Source organism: Loxodonta africana, chromosome 5, assembly GCF_030014295.1.
Source record: "Loxodonta africana isolate mLoxAfr1 chromosome 5, mLoxAfr1.hap2, whole genome shotgun sequence".
Classification (NCBI taxonomy): domain Eukaryota; kingdom Metazoa; phylum Chordata; class Mammalia; order Proboscidea; family Elephantidae; genus Loxodonta; species Loxodonta africana.
The window spans coordinates 34228993-34242637 of record NC_087346.1 but is presented as its reverse complement, the minus strand read 5'-3'; the positions used below and the strand labels follow the sequence as shown (position 1 = coordinate 34242637).

General features: G+C 36.2%; 1 protein-coding gene across 10 annotated transcripts in view; it reads right to left on the bottom strand.

Annotated features, from left to right (window-relative positions):
* CAMK2D (calcium/calmodulin dependent protein kinase II delta) overlaps positions 1–13645 on the bottom strand; it is a 368604-nt gene that overhangs the window by 240817 nt on the left and 114142 nt on the right. The window lies entirely within an intron of this gene.

The window sequence follows — 13645 nt, the reverse complement described above, 5'->3', positions numbered from 1 at the left end:
AGACAAGATTTCCTATGCTTTAAAATAATATTCTCACAAAAATTATCACCAACTTCTTCAGTCAATAACTTTGTAGGCTACGGCAGTTTTTATTCTTATTCTAAGCCTTTGGTTAAAACATACAATGAACCCGTTATTAAAAACTGAAGGTAATTTTTGAGCACTAAGCTATAAATTCTACTGATTTTCAAGACCACGAGCAAAATCTCACCAAAGAATTTTGCCACTTCACAGAAAATACGTTATAAATTAATGCTGTGGTGCAAAGTGTTTTATAAAGAATTCAAGTCATATCTCTGTATACATCTTTTTCCTTTCCTTCAACACAGCAAAAGGTTATTAGTTTTTTGTCTTTTTTAGCTAAATAATATAATTAATATGCTAGATCACACAACAGCCTGATATAATGATAAACCCTGGACAAGCTCCATGTGGGGTGGGGATGTTTCTGTTAAAGAGATGCACAATAGATCACATTCAGAAAACAGACACTTCTGCCTGTGGAACATTTTTAAAGATAACAAATTCCTATTTTCAAATTTATAAATAATAGGAATACAGAGTTACCCTTCCTAAAGCGGCAGCTTTTCTATTAAACCAAACCACAGCTAGCATTATAAAGTACTAGAAAATAATGCTAAAACTGAACACTAAAATACACTTTCAAAAAGTTATTTCAAAAATTTGATATTCTGGTGTTCTATTAAAATAAGTTACAAAGCAATGACAGCTTTAAAAAAAAAAGTTTATAGGATCTTAGAATTCATCATCTCATGAGTATTTGATTCTGATTTCTTTTCTGCAATGTAAAACATAGCTTCTTTTAATTTGTTTAAATTAATTTAATTACTTTAAATCACATAAATTACTGTTATTTGTTTGCTTAACTCATTGTTTTTTGACCAAACTTTTTATTTATTTTCTTGGTCAATGAGGTAAGATAGTAAAACTACACCTTGTGTAGCAAGTAATAATTAATTCAGGGTTAAATAGGGCCACTTAAAAAGTAAGCCAAATTTTTCACTAAGATACTAAAATTTATTTTCATTAAAATGTAATTAATTCCATAAATCTGCATTTACCATAAGTGTTTGAATAATCTCACGCTGATATTTCAAGATAAATAGCAAATTCACATAATTTCTCTAGGCAAAGATCTTGGTCTACCATTATATTGACCAATCTTCATAAACCTTTAGCTTCTTTACCTATTAAGGAGCAGTGATACTAATTCAGAGTTACACAGCAACTAGGGGCAATGTGGTGTAGTGCTGAGGAGCATGGATTCTGACTCCAGAATGCACGGCGTTGTTACTCAATTGCCCTACTCACTACAGGTTAAACTGTGTAATCTCTCTGAGCTTCAGAGTCCATATTTATAAAATGGAGACAAGAATAGCACTGGTTTGTTATGAGGAGTAAGAGACTTAATGTACGTAGGGAGCCCTGGTGGTGCAGTGGTTAAGTTGGTTCAAACCCACCAACTGCCCTGCGGGAGAAGATGTGGCAGTTGGCTTCCCAAAGATTATAGCCTTGGAAACCCTATGGGGCAGTTCTACTCTGTCCTACAGGGTCACTATGAGTTGGAATCGACTTGATGGAACAACAATGCACATAAAACACTTAGAACAGCACTTGATAATACAATTAATATAGCTGTACTATTAACTCTTAGTGGCAAAGTTCATTGGCATTCCAAACTAATGTTTTTTATCTTTTCTGTCAGTATATCTTCAAATCTTAATGAAAAAGTTTACTGTAAGTATGTATATTTTTATTAACAAAGCTACTGGAAGTAAGAGAAAAGAGCAATGACTTTTAAGGTGTTAGTAGCATTTGGAATTTCCTTTCAAGTTTCAATTTAGGTAGGGCATAATTCTGAGCCTAAGAAGCCATTATAAACTTCGAACACTCTCTTAGGGGGTTCTACTTTCAACTTAACAAAAGCAAGTCAAGAGGAAAGAAAGTAGATTTAGTAGAATAAATCAGGAGAAATATTCAAGTAAATAGTATGCATTGATAGATCTAAATGTACTTTCATTATTAAATCCAACTACTTCTAATGTAATTCAGTGACATGATTTTTCCACTAGTTTACGGAAAAAAGAATTTAGTCACAAAGGAATCAACAACAAATGGAGTCTCTCAGATGCAAACTCATCAATTAAAAGAGAATTTAAAATATTACCTTGAGTTTTTTTATATTTTTTACATCTTAACTTTCTACTAAATAAGTCATTTACTCAAAAAGATGATGACATTAATTTTCAGCCAAGAATTATGAAAGATACTTTACTGGCACCATATTGTGTGAACAAAAGGAAAAAAAAAAAAACTATAGGTACCATTAAGAGTTTTTAAAAATATCTATTTGCTGGGGAAAAAAAATCTCTCAGGTGCTGTTTTCACTTTTTTTTTTTACAAAGAGGATAATCAGTTCTGCAGACAGCACAATACTCTAAAAAGTAATTTAGCATTCACACCAAATCATCATCATGCTAAAGAGGTGAGGTTTAATCAAATAAAAGGTGAACAATAAAACAAAAGTACTCTGCTACTACTGAACAGTGATAACTCTGGTTACCACTGACATTAACAACATCGTTACCAACTTTTTATGCCTCTGCACCTCACTGGCAGTACGTTATTCCGGTTCTAACGCATTTAACGTCAAGGTGGGTCCCTTCTGAAATACATGAAGCTCAGCAGACCTGAGCTGGAGCCTCATTGTTGCTGTAGGTTGAAGACTATTAGGCGATGGCTCCTGGATGTGTTAGTTTTGCAAACTTTTGCCTTCTTCCCCTTTATTTCTGTTTATTATGTGAGCAAAGGCTTGCAAGCATAATTATGGCATTTCTGTGTGATAGTTAAGGAGCCTTGGTGGGTTTGTTTTGGTTTTCCTGTGTCATATTTGGAAAACCAGAAGTTCCCCAGGTAACCTACTGGGAAGGAGTCCGCAATAAATTATCTACCTACTTCTTCTTAGCACACTGTCATGCAGCAGGTCAGTGGCACCCCAGTGCCAATAGCCTCATTGGCAGCTTGTATTACCAGATCATATTTCTCAAAATCCATATTAAAAAACAAACAAACCTGCTGCCATGGAGTTGATTCCTACTCATACAACCCTATGTTACCAACCAAAAATTTAAACACACTCAATTACTAAGCATGTATTCCAATACTGAATACACACACCATCAAAAAAAATGTAGTAATGAAAGGGTTTTAAATTACCTTTTATCTGCCGGAGTGTCACTAGAGACAGTACTGTAGCAATAAAACTACTTATTCACAATTATAAACCATTGTGAATATTAAGCATAAACGACAGTAATGGGAGAGGTGACACAGAGAAAAACTGTGTCATTGTCTCACAATGCTGTTGAATTTCTCACACTACTGAAAAAGACACTTGACCATTCATAAAATTATTAACTCTGCTTTCTCAGCAGACCAATTAACATTCACTCTCCACTGACTGTTCTTCTTTCTTATGTGACCCTTTTCTTTTAAAGTGTTCAAAAACCGAAATATTGTAGTAGAAGACATTTAAAGGCAATTTAATCACTTGATAAGTAACTGCTGGGCATATTTAAGACTGCTATACTTTTATACTGGGTTATTTATTGAGCTTAAGTTTATACCATATGGTTAGACTAGTTTTCCTATAAATTCTGAGGAAAATGCAGAGTAGGAAAAAAAAAGAAAATTTATGGGTTAATAAAGTCACTCGTTAAAAATAAAAAAAATAGAATAAAATAAAACCACTGTTAATTTTGTCCTGTGACAATTTGTGTTGTTGTTGCTGGGTGCCGCTGAATTGTTTTGAACTCACAGCAACCCCATGTGACAGAGTAGAATGGCCCCATAGGGTTTTCTTGGCTGTAATCTTTACAGAAGCAAAGGACCAGGCCCTTCACCCTTGGAGCTGTGGGTTGGCTTCCAACAGCAAACCTTTTTGGTTAGCAGTCAAGTAGATAACTGCACCACCAGGGCTCCTTCCTGTGAAAATTTGTTGTTGTATTTGGGTGCCATAGCGATTCCATGTGAAATTTAAAGGGGTGATATTTGACCCAAAGATCCTTTTGCAAAGACCAGGGAGATTTAAGATTGTGGTTGGAATACTACTTTTAGGTTATTATACCATACTTCCAGGGTTGGGGAAACACCCATGAATACCCATGAAAACCAAGGTAATAAGCCTGCTGTCCGTTTTTCGTCTCTTTGGAGGTCTGTGTGTGACCCTGGGCATATTACTTCACTACTGAAGTCTCCAATCCCTACCTAGCTGCAGGATCTAGGTTTGGTTTAGATAGTTTCTAAGGCCGAGTTTTACATTTTAGGAAAAAAGAACTATACAAATCCTAAATTATCACTCATAGACATGGGAAACATGCTTACATAGAAAGTAATGGTTTTATATATTCTTTGATCTGCACCTATCAGAGTTTAAATTTCATGTATTGTTATACATGTCAAACTATAAAATCTTTTCAAACAAAGCAGTCCTCTGAAACACAGCCATTCCATCTGAGGGTTAAGATAGAAGGTAAACAAAACTAAACCCATTATAGTTGAGTCTATTCCAACTCATGGCAACCCCATGTGTTACAGGGTAGAAATGCATTCCATAGGGTTTTCAATGGTTTTGACCTTTCAGAAGCAGACAGCCAAGCCTGGTTTTGAGGCGCCTCTGGGAAGATTTCAATTGCCAACCTTTCAGTTATTAGTCAAGTGCTCCATCACCTGTAGTTACGATCTACAAAAATAACATAGTTTTATTTTCTTGTTTTAGTGTTAGAAACTTTGAATTTAATTTATATCCCATGTGAGGGGATAAACTTATTTGAATTTAAAACAACCTTAAAATCCTCTTTGAAAGGGAGCAAGAAACACCAACCCCTTTTCAATCCTGAAACTCTACATTAGGTTCACTAAACATCAGGACCACTTCAGATAGGGACAAACAACAATTTAGGTCTGGCAACAGCATTAAAGAGTTGTGACTTGGGACAAGTCATAGAGGCTCATAAAATAATCTGAGTTTCTCAATTATTAAAACAAAAAAAAACTGGAAGTTTGTATAAGATGATCTATAAAATCTCTGTTGTTGCCAGTATTATAATTTTCTAATATATCTATACCTATATATATCACAGTGATTTAGTATCTGAACTATATTTTCTCACTGCATATTTTTCTCTATCTCTCTATCTATCTGTATACATCTTTCAAGAAGAAACTACTAAACTTTAAGAAATAATTCTGTATACATTTTCAAGAAGAAACTACTAAACTTTAAGAAATAATTAGGTTAAATAGTGTCCAATTATAATTGAACTGTTCCTTTAAGTTAATTATCTTCCAAAGCCCCCACTGATCTCTCAATTTGTCATACTGCGGTGGCTTGCATGTTGCTGTGATGCTGGAAGCTATGCCACTGGTATTTCAAATACCAACAGGGTCACCCATGGTGGACAGGTTTCAGCAGGGCTTCCAGATTAATACAGGCTGCAAAGAAGGACCTGGAGATTTACATCCAAAAACCTTATACCAGTGAAACACTGTCTGATATATTAAGGGAAGATAAGCCCCTCAGATTGGAAGGCACTCAAAACAAAGCTGGGGAAGAGCTGCCTCCTAAAAGTAGAGTCAACAGTAATGAAGTAGTCGGAGTAAGAGCTTTCAGGACCTTCATTTGCTGATGTAGCATGACTCAAAATGAGCAAAAACAACTGTAAACATCCACTACTAATCAAAATGTGGAAAGAAGAAAGTTTCAACTGAGGAAAATTGGTAGTTGTCAAAAATGAAATGCAACTCTTGAAGATTGATATTCTAGGCATTAGTGAGCTGAAATGGACTGACACTGGCCATTTTGAATCAATCATATGGTCTACAATGCTAGCAATAATAAATTGAAGAGGAATGGCATTGCATTCATCATCAAAAGGGACATTTCAAGATTCATTCTGAAATACTACGCTGTCAATGATAGAATAATATCCATATGCCTACAAGGAAGACCAGTTAGTACTACTATCATTCAAATTTACGTACCAACCACTAATGCCAAAGTTGAAAAAACTGAAGATTTTTGCCAACTTCTGCAGTCTGAATTGATCAAACATGCAATCAAGATGCACTGATAATTGGTGATATTTAGAATATAAAAGTTGGAAACAAAGAAGAAGGATTACTAGTTGTAAAATATGGCCTTGGTGATACCAATGACACAGAAAATTGATAGAATTTATCAAGACCAATGACTTATTCATTAGAAATAACTTGTTTAAACATAAACAGCAACTATACACAGGGACCTTGCCAGATGAAATACACAGGAATCAAAGTGACTACATCTGTAGAAAGGTACGATAGAAAAGCTCAATTATCATCAGTTACAACAAGGCCAATGGCTGACTATGGAACAGAACATGAATTGCTCCTATGCAAGTCCAATCTGAAACTGAAGATAATTAAAATAAGTCTAGGAGACCCAAAGTACGACTTTGAGAATTTCCCACCTGAAATTAAAGACTATCTCAAGAACAGATCTGATGCATTAAACACTTATGACCAAAGACCAGAAAAGTCTGTGGAATGACATTAAGGACATCATCCACGGAAAAAGCAAAATGTCATTAAAAAGACAAAAAAAGACCAAAATCGACGTCAGAAGAGACTCTGAAACTTGCTCTTGAACACAGAGTAGCTAAAATGAATGGAAGAAATTATGAAGTAAAGGAGCTGAACAGAAGACTTCAAAGAGAGGCTTGAGAAGATAAAGTATTATAATGAATTGTACAAAGACCTGGAGTTAGAAAACCAAAAGGATAGAACACCCTCAGAATTTCTCAAGCTGAAAGAACTGAAGAAAAAATTCAACACTTAAGTTACAATACTGAAGGATAAAATTGCATGAAATAGGAAACATCAAAGAAAGATGGAAGAAATACACAGAGTCACTGTACCAAAAAGAACTGGTTGATGCTCAGTCATTTCAGGAGGTAGCATCTGATCAAGAATTAATGGTACTGAAGGAAGAAGTCCAAGTTGCACTGAAGGCACTGGCAAAAAGAAGGCTCCAGGAATTGACAAAATACCAATTGAGACGTTTCAACAAACAGATGCAACACTGGAAGCACTCACTTGTCTCTGCCAAGAAATTTGGAAGACGGCCACCCGGTCAACCAACTGGAAGAGATCCATATATGTGCCTATTCCAGAGAAAGATGATCCCAAATATGTGGAAATTATCGAACAATAACATTAATGTCACATGCAAGTAAAATTATGCTGATGATAATTCAAAAACGGTTGTAGTAGTACATTGACAGGAAACTGCCGGAAACTGAACCCAGATTCAGAAGAGGATGTGAAATGAGGGACATCACTGTTGATATCAGATGGATCTTGGCTGAAAATAGAGAATACCAGAAAGATGTTTACCTTTGGTTTTTTGACTATGCAAAGACATTTGACTGTGTGGATCGTAACAAATTATGGATAACACTGCAAAGGACGGGAATTCTAAAACAATTGTGCTCATGGGGAAGCTGTACTCAGACTAAGAGGCAGTTATTCAAGCAAAGCAAGTGAATACAGAGTGATTTAAAATAAGGAAAAGTGTGCATCAGTGTTGTATCCTTTCACCATACCTGTTCAGTCTGTATGATGAACAAATAATCCCAGAAGCTGGATTATACGAAGAATGGGCCATCAGGATTCAAGAAAGACTCATTAACAACCTGTGATACACAGATGACACAATCTTGCTTGCTGAAAGTAAAGAGGACTTGAAGCACTTACTGATGAAGATCAAAGACTACAGCCTTCAATATGGATTACACCTCAACATAAAGAAAACAAAAATCCTCACAACTGGACCAATAAGCAACATCATGATAAATGCACAAAAGATTGAAGTTGTCAAGGATTTCATTTCCAATAGGATGTGCTTCAGTAGTTCAGGAAGAAAATCAGTGGCAAAGGCAAAATAAACTCTGGCTCACTAAGTCTGTTGAGTTTTCTACTAGTAACACATCTTTAATTTTCTACTGCACCTAATAATAACGTTTAAGTGAGGGCAGTGGATAGGAAAGCAGGTAGGAAGGACGTAATGATTAAGATATTATGACACAATCTCAGGAAGGTTAACTCATTGTAGTAGGTGTCCCTGGGCATTAATAAAGACTACACTGTACTCAACTACTAACCTAAAGGTGGTCAGTTTAAACTCACCCAGTGGCACTATGGAAGAACGGCTTGGAATTTTGCTTTCATGAAGATTACAGCCAAGAAAACCCTATGTAGCAGTTCTACTCTGTAAAAGATGTGGTCGCTATGAGTTGGAATCAACTTGAAAGCAACGGGTTTGGTATTGGGTTTGGTCACCAAGGGTTTGAAGCCCTTCATTTGGCATTCTAGCTACGAAAATTCATTGAGCCATGTCAGTAAATGCTCATATAGTTGTGATCTTCTACAAATATAAATGATTCTACAAACTTTAAAAAAACTGTCTTGCTGTTTTTAATGTCTACACAAAGTGTAAATAATTGTCTGTAGAGAACGGGAGAGCCCAGCAGCAGAATTTATCATCACACCAACTGCAAAACTGTCTCAAATGTCAATCTTCTCACAAATAAAAGCCCATAAATGGTTATCTTCTCACTTGGGACATCAGATGAGTCAGATCAAATTCCTGGTATATATATTTTTTCCTTTTCTGGATTCATATACTTGGAGTAAATACATGTTTTGCCTGTTTCCCTAGTTTCTCTTTACTGTGTTTAGTTATTTGGGCATCACCATAGGTTTTAATAAATTCTTCAATAATAATGCTTACCAAAGACTAAGCACAAAAACAGGTAAAGGCTATGTTGAAATATAAAATAATTTTGAGAACAATTTGTCTACTACCTCAAAAATTTTTTTTTGCTACCTTAAAGGTATTTTCCCTTATTTGATATGTTAACATAGAGCTGAAACTATTTGATTCACCACAGATTTGTTTAAACCAAGGAACCTTAAGTATATTTTATTAAAAGATGAACATAATGATTAAAAATAAGGTAATAAATTAGGGCACAAGGTAAGACATTCTCTCCAAACTGCTTCAACATTTTAATGTTAATTTAGAGTTAGACAAAGCTTATCCAGTTTGGGGTTCAAACAAAACTTGTCTAGATAGCTGGTCTGTAGGCAGAGGAAAGAAGGAGCTGCTTAGGGAATGGCCTGCCAAATTTGTTGAGCCAAAGATGCGTGGTTCTTGTCACAGGGTATGTGGACCACACAGAAGAGAGAGTCAGCCTGAAACTATTTAAATTTTTATCCAGGGAGACAGACCTGAGGGACACGGACAAAACATTAGATTTGTATAGGCTGAGGGAGCCTTCGACTGTTATGATTCTGCTCACATGACTGCAATCCATTTTACATGCAGCAGTCGGAGCAAATCAGATTATGACATACTCTTGCTTAAAAATCTTTCCACTGGCTTCCCAATGCACTTAGAATAAAACTCGAATTCCCAAACCTAACTCAGGAAAAAACCCTATGCGGTCAGGCACCTACCTACCCTCCTGACTCATCTCAGGTTACTCTCCCTTTCACCCATGACAGGCTGTTTGCTGGCCTTCGCATGTTTCCCCTAATAAAAGAAGCTTATTCCTGCTTCTTTTATAAAAAAAAAAAAAGATGTTGCATTAACTGCTCCCTCGGCCTGAAAATCTTTCTCCCTGAGCATGATGACTCCTTCCTGTCACTTAAAAAAAAAAAAATCTGTTTAAATGCTACCTCTGCAGACATACGTTGCTTCATTAGCCATTATAAAGTAGCCATCCAGGGGATTTATCATCATCTTATTTTAATTCTGTGCATAGAACTAAACCTTGTGATACTATTACAATGTTTTATTTGTTTATAGCCCTTCTTCTTACACTAGGATTTAAGGCTTTGGGAAATTGGGGACATTGTCTCTTGATCACTGCTTCATCATCAGTGCCCTGAACATAGCCTGGCAATGGCTACACATTCGATAAATTCTGTAAGACAATTAAAAATCTTATTTTCAAGATATATCTAAAGAGGCAGGAAAATGCTCAAAAGATACACACACACACACACACACACAACACACACACAACACACACACACTTATAAAATCCATTACTGTCAAGTCGATTCAGACTCATAGTGACCCTATAGGACAGAGCAGAATTGCCCCATAAGGTTTCCAAGGAGTGGCTCATGAATGCAAACTGCAGACCTCTGGGTTAGCAACCAAAGGCTTAACCACTGTCCCACCAGGGAGCCATATACATATGTATGATATTTGTAAAAATAAAAAAATAAGCATATACATAAGATTTATTATAAAAAATCTGAAACGAATAAAACGAAATACTAAAAGTTGTCCTCTCTGGTTGCAAGTGGTTTTTACTTTCTTCTTCATGAATTTTCCACTAAGTACGTACATTACTTTAAAATAAATAAACGAATAATAACATTAAAGGAAAAAAAAGTCCTTTAATGAGTCACCACTTTTAGTTGGTTTAAAATACATTTCTTCGGGAGAAACCTTCTTACTTGCCACAATTTCTCGGATTATTGATTCTGTGCCAAAAAAAAAAAAAAAAACAGGTAAAAAATGAAAATGTAACAAATCTTCACAGGGGAAAAACTGTCAACAATAGTATTTCCTTCCCTTAAGTTCTAAAACCTGCCAATCTTAAGAAAATAGAGCAAATAATAAAATAAAGGAGGGCGGGGGGAAACAAGGATCCCAATTATTTAGATAGCACATTATCTAGTTCAGGCCAATTTGCACCAGATGCTGTTTTCTCTGCACAAGCTGAAATAATAATAGGCCCAGCAGCACCCTGCTCATTCACGTATACTCTTAAACTAAATGTCTATTTAATGCATTTATCTTCAAACATTCCTTCTTTGTTTGCTGCTGCCTACTATGTTATGCATACTGTTTTGTTTCGTTGTTTGCTTTTTTTTTTTTTTTTAATCATTATTCTTTACATAAACAAACACTGTCAGGTTACATGACATGCAAACCCCCCAACTAAGATAAAAGGAAAATTAGTTCATCCTGATTTCTCCAATTAGGGTGGGAAAAAGCTTTGGTGAAACTTATTGGGTGAGGTCCTGCCTCAGGGCCTTTACACAAGCTGCTCCCTCTACATGCAACATGTTTTTTCCCCCCAGAGAGCCACATGATTTGCTTCCTCTCTTCTGTCTTTACTCAAACTTCGCCTTTTCAATAAAACTAACCCTAACCAACTACTTAAAATTATAACTCCCTTACATACCCTGATTTCCTTCTCTGCTTTCTTTTACTCCTCAGCAACTGTCACCATCTAATATCCTCTACTTTGTTTACTGCCTGTCTCCCCCTACAAAAATGCAAGCTCCTTTAGAGTAGGAATGTGTATCTGTTCAGTCCTCTGCTGTAATTCCAGAGTTGTAGTTTGTTGAGTAAATGAATGATATGAGTATATGTGAGTGGCATTGATAGGTTTTTGAGATTGTATCTTAAAAGTTTAATCTGTGATTTATGCCCTAAAGTCCAGGACCACTAGAAATCTCTCTTGGGTTAAAAACAGGTTCTGGGCTTCAAAGACTCAGAATTTTTATAGTTCCTTTTGTATTCCTGAAATTCTGAGAGATAGAGGAAAACCTCAAGCGAAGCCACCAAGTAGTCACAACATTTGGCTTCTAAAGACCTTTGAAAAAAATTATATATCGTGTCAGAATGTGCTGACGATGCCATCTACATCATAAAACTTTAGAACCCCTTCCTATGTATGACTATTCCCTTTCTCTGATGAGGTTATTCTGCATGGGGTGTCAAAATGAAAATTGTTCTTGTTTTAACTTGGTTATTTTGTGTGTGTATGTGTGCTTCTGGTCAAAGTTTACAGAGCAAATTAGTTTCTCATTAAACAATTAATACACATGTTTTGTGACACTGTTTGCCAACCCTGTGACATGTCAATACTCTTCCCTTCTTGAACTCAAATTCCCCATGTTCATTCATCCAGCTTTCCGGTCCCTTCCTGCCTTCCCTTTGCTTTTGGGCTGGTGTGTTCATTTAGTCTCATATACATGGTACAACTACGCATGTTACTGTTTGTTTCAAAGGCCTGTCTAATCTTTGGCAGAAGGGTGAACTTCAGGAGCAAATTTAGTACTGAGTTAAAAGGGTGTGGGGGCCATACTCTCGAGGTTTTTCAGTCTCTGTCAGACCAGTAAGTCTGGTCTTTTTGTTGTGAGTTTGAATTTTATTCTACATTCTTCTTTTGCTCTGTCCACACCAAAAACAAACAAACCCGTTGCTGTCCAGTTGATTCCAACTCATAGGCACCCTATGGGACAGAGTACAACTGCCCCATAGGGTTTCCAAGAAGCAGCTGGTAGACTCGAATTGCCAACCTTTTGGTTAGTAGCTGAAGCTCTTAACCACTGCGCCACCAGGGCTCCCACTCTGTCAGGGACCTTCTACTGTGATCCCTGTCAGAGCAGTCGGTGGTGGTAGCCAGGCACCATCTAGTTGTGTTAGACTCAGTCTAGTAGAGGCTGTGGTACTTGCAGTGCATTAGTTCTTTGGACTAATCTTTCCTTTGATGTTACTCACCAAAGTAGGATGTAGAACATTTTCTTTATAAACAATGTTATGCCAATTGAGCTAGATGTCCCCTGAGACCATGGTCCCCAGCACTCAGCCCAGTAATTCAGTCCCTCAAGGAGTCTGGATGTGTCTATGAAGCTGTGGTAACTTTGGTAAAGGGTAAGACAGGACCCAATACTGGGAAAGTTGGCACAACTTGACAAAACAAAGTCATAGCTTGGTTGTCTTTAGAATATTTTGTCTTTCGTCTCCTAGAGGAAATGGAGGCAACTCATGTCAGCTTGAAAATTGAGTTTCATAGAAGGACAGTGATAAAAACAAAGCCAACCAACCAACCAAACATACATACAAATAACAACAAATTCACCCCCTCCACCCCTTGCAAGAATGGCAGTTCTCCAGACAAAGATTTCATTTTATCTTAAATTTAAACAAGAAAAGTGCTCTTTGGGCTACAGCGAGTGATATTTTGAAAGTTCTCTTTAGCCAACCAAGAAATGCCACAGACTTTTTACCAGTATGAAATACTTGTAAAGAGATAAGTTTTGCATTTGATAGTTATTCTGTTCTCTCCCTAAACTGGAAGGTTTCAGATATACTTGGTAATGTCTATTCATTCACTTAAGAACTTAAGATTTATGAATGCGGGATACAGGAAATGTCAAGGCAGGAAGAGAAACTGAATGATCATCACATCAAAAGCAAAGAAAAGCTCCTTACGTCTTTCCTGTCTTGAACTATAAACCTTCCCTGTGAATGACTGTACAAATTGCATCATCTCTTTTCTCACAACTTCTAGATCAGAAACACTTGAGCTGACAGTAAAATCTAAAACTGAGGGAACTGGGGCAATAACATTTTTCTAAAATAATCTAAACCATAGTCACAGAATCTAGTATTTATATGTGTGTATAAGATATTCTTTCTTTTTTTCTTCTATTTTTCTTTCACTTATCCGTTTGCTTACCCTGAAAAACAAATGAAAACTACCATACTATT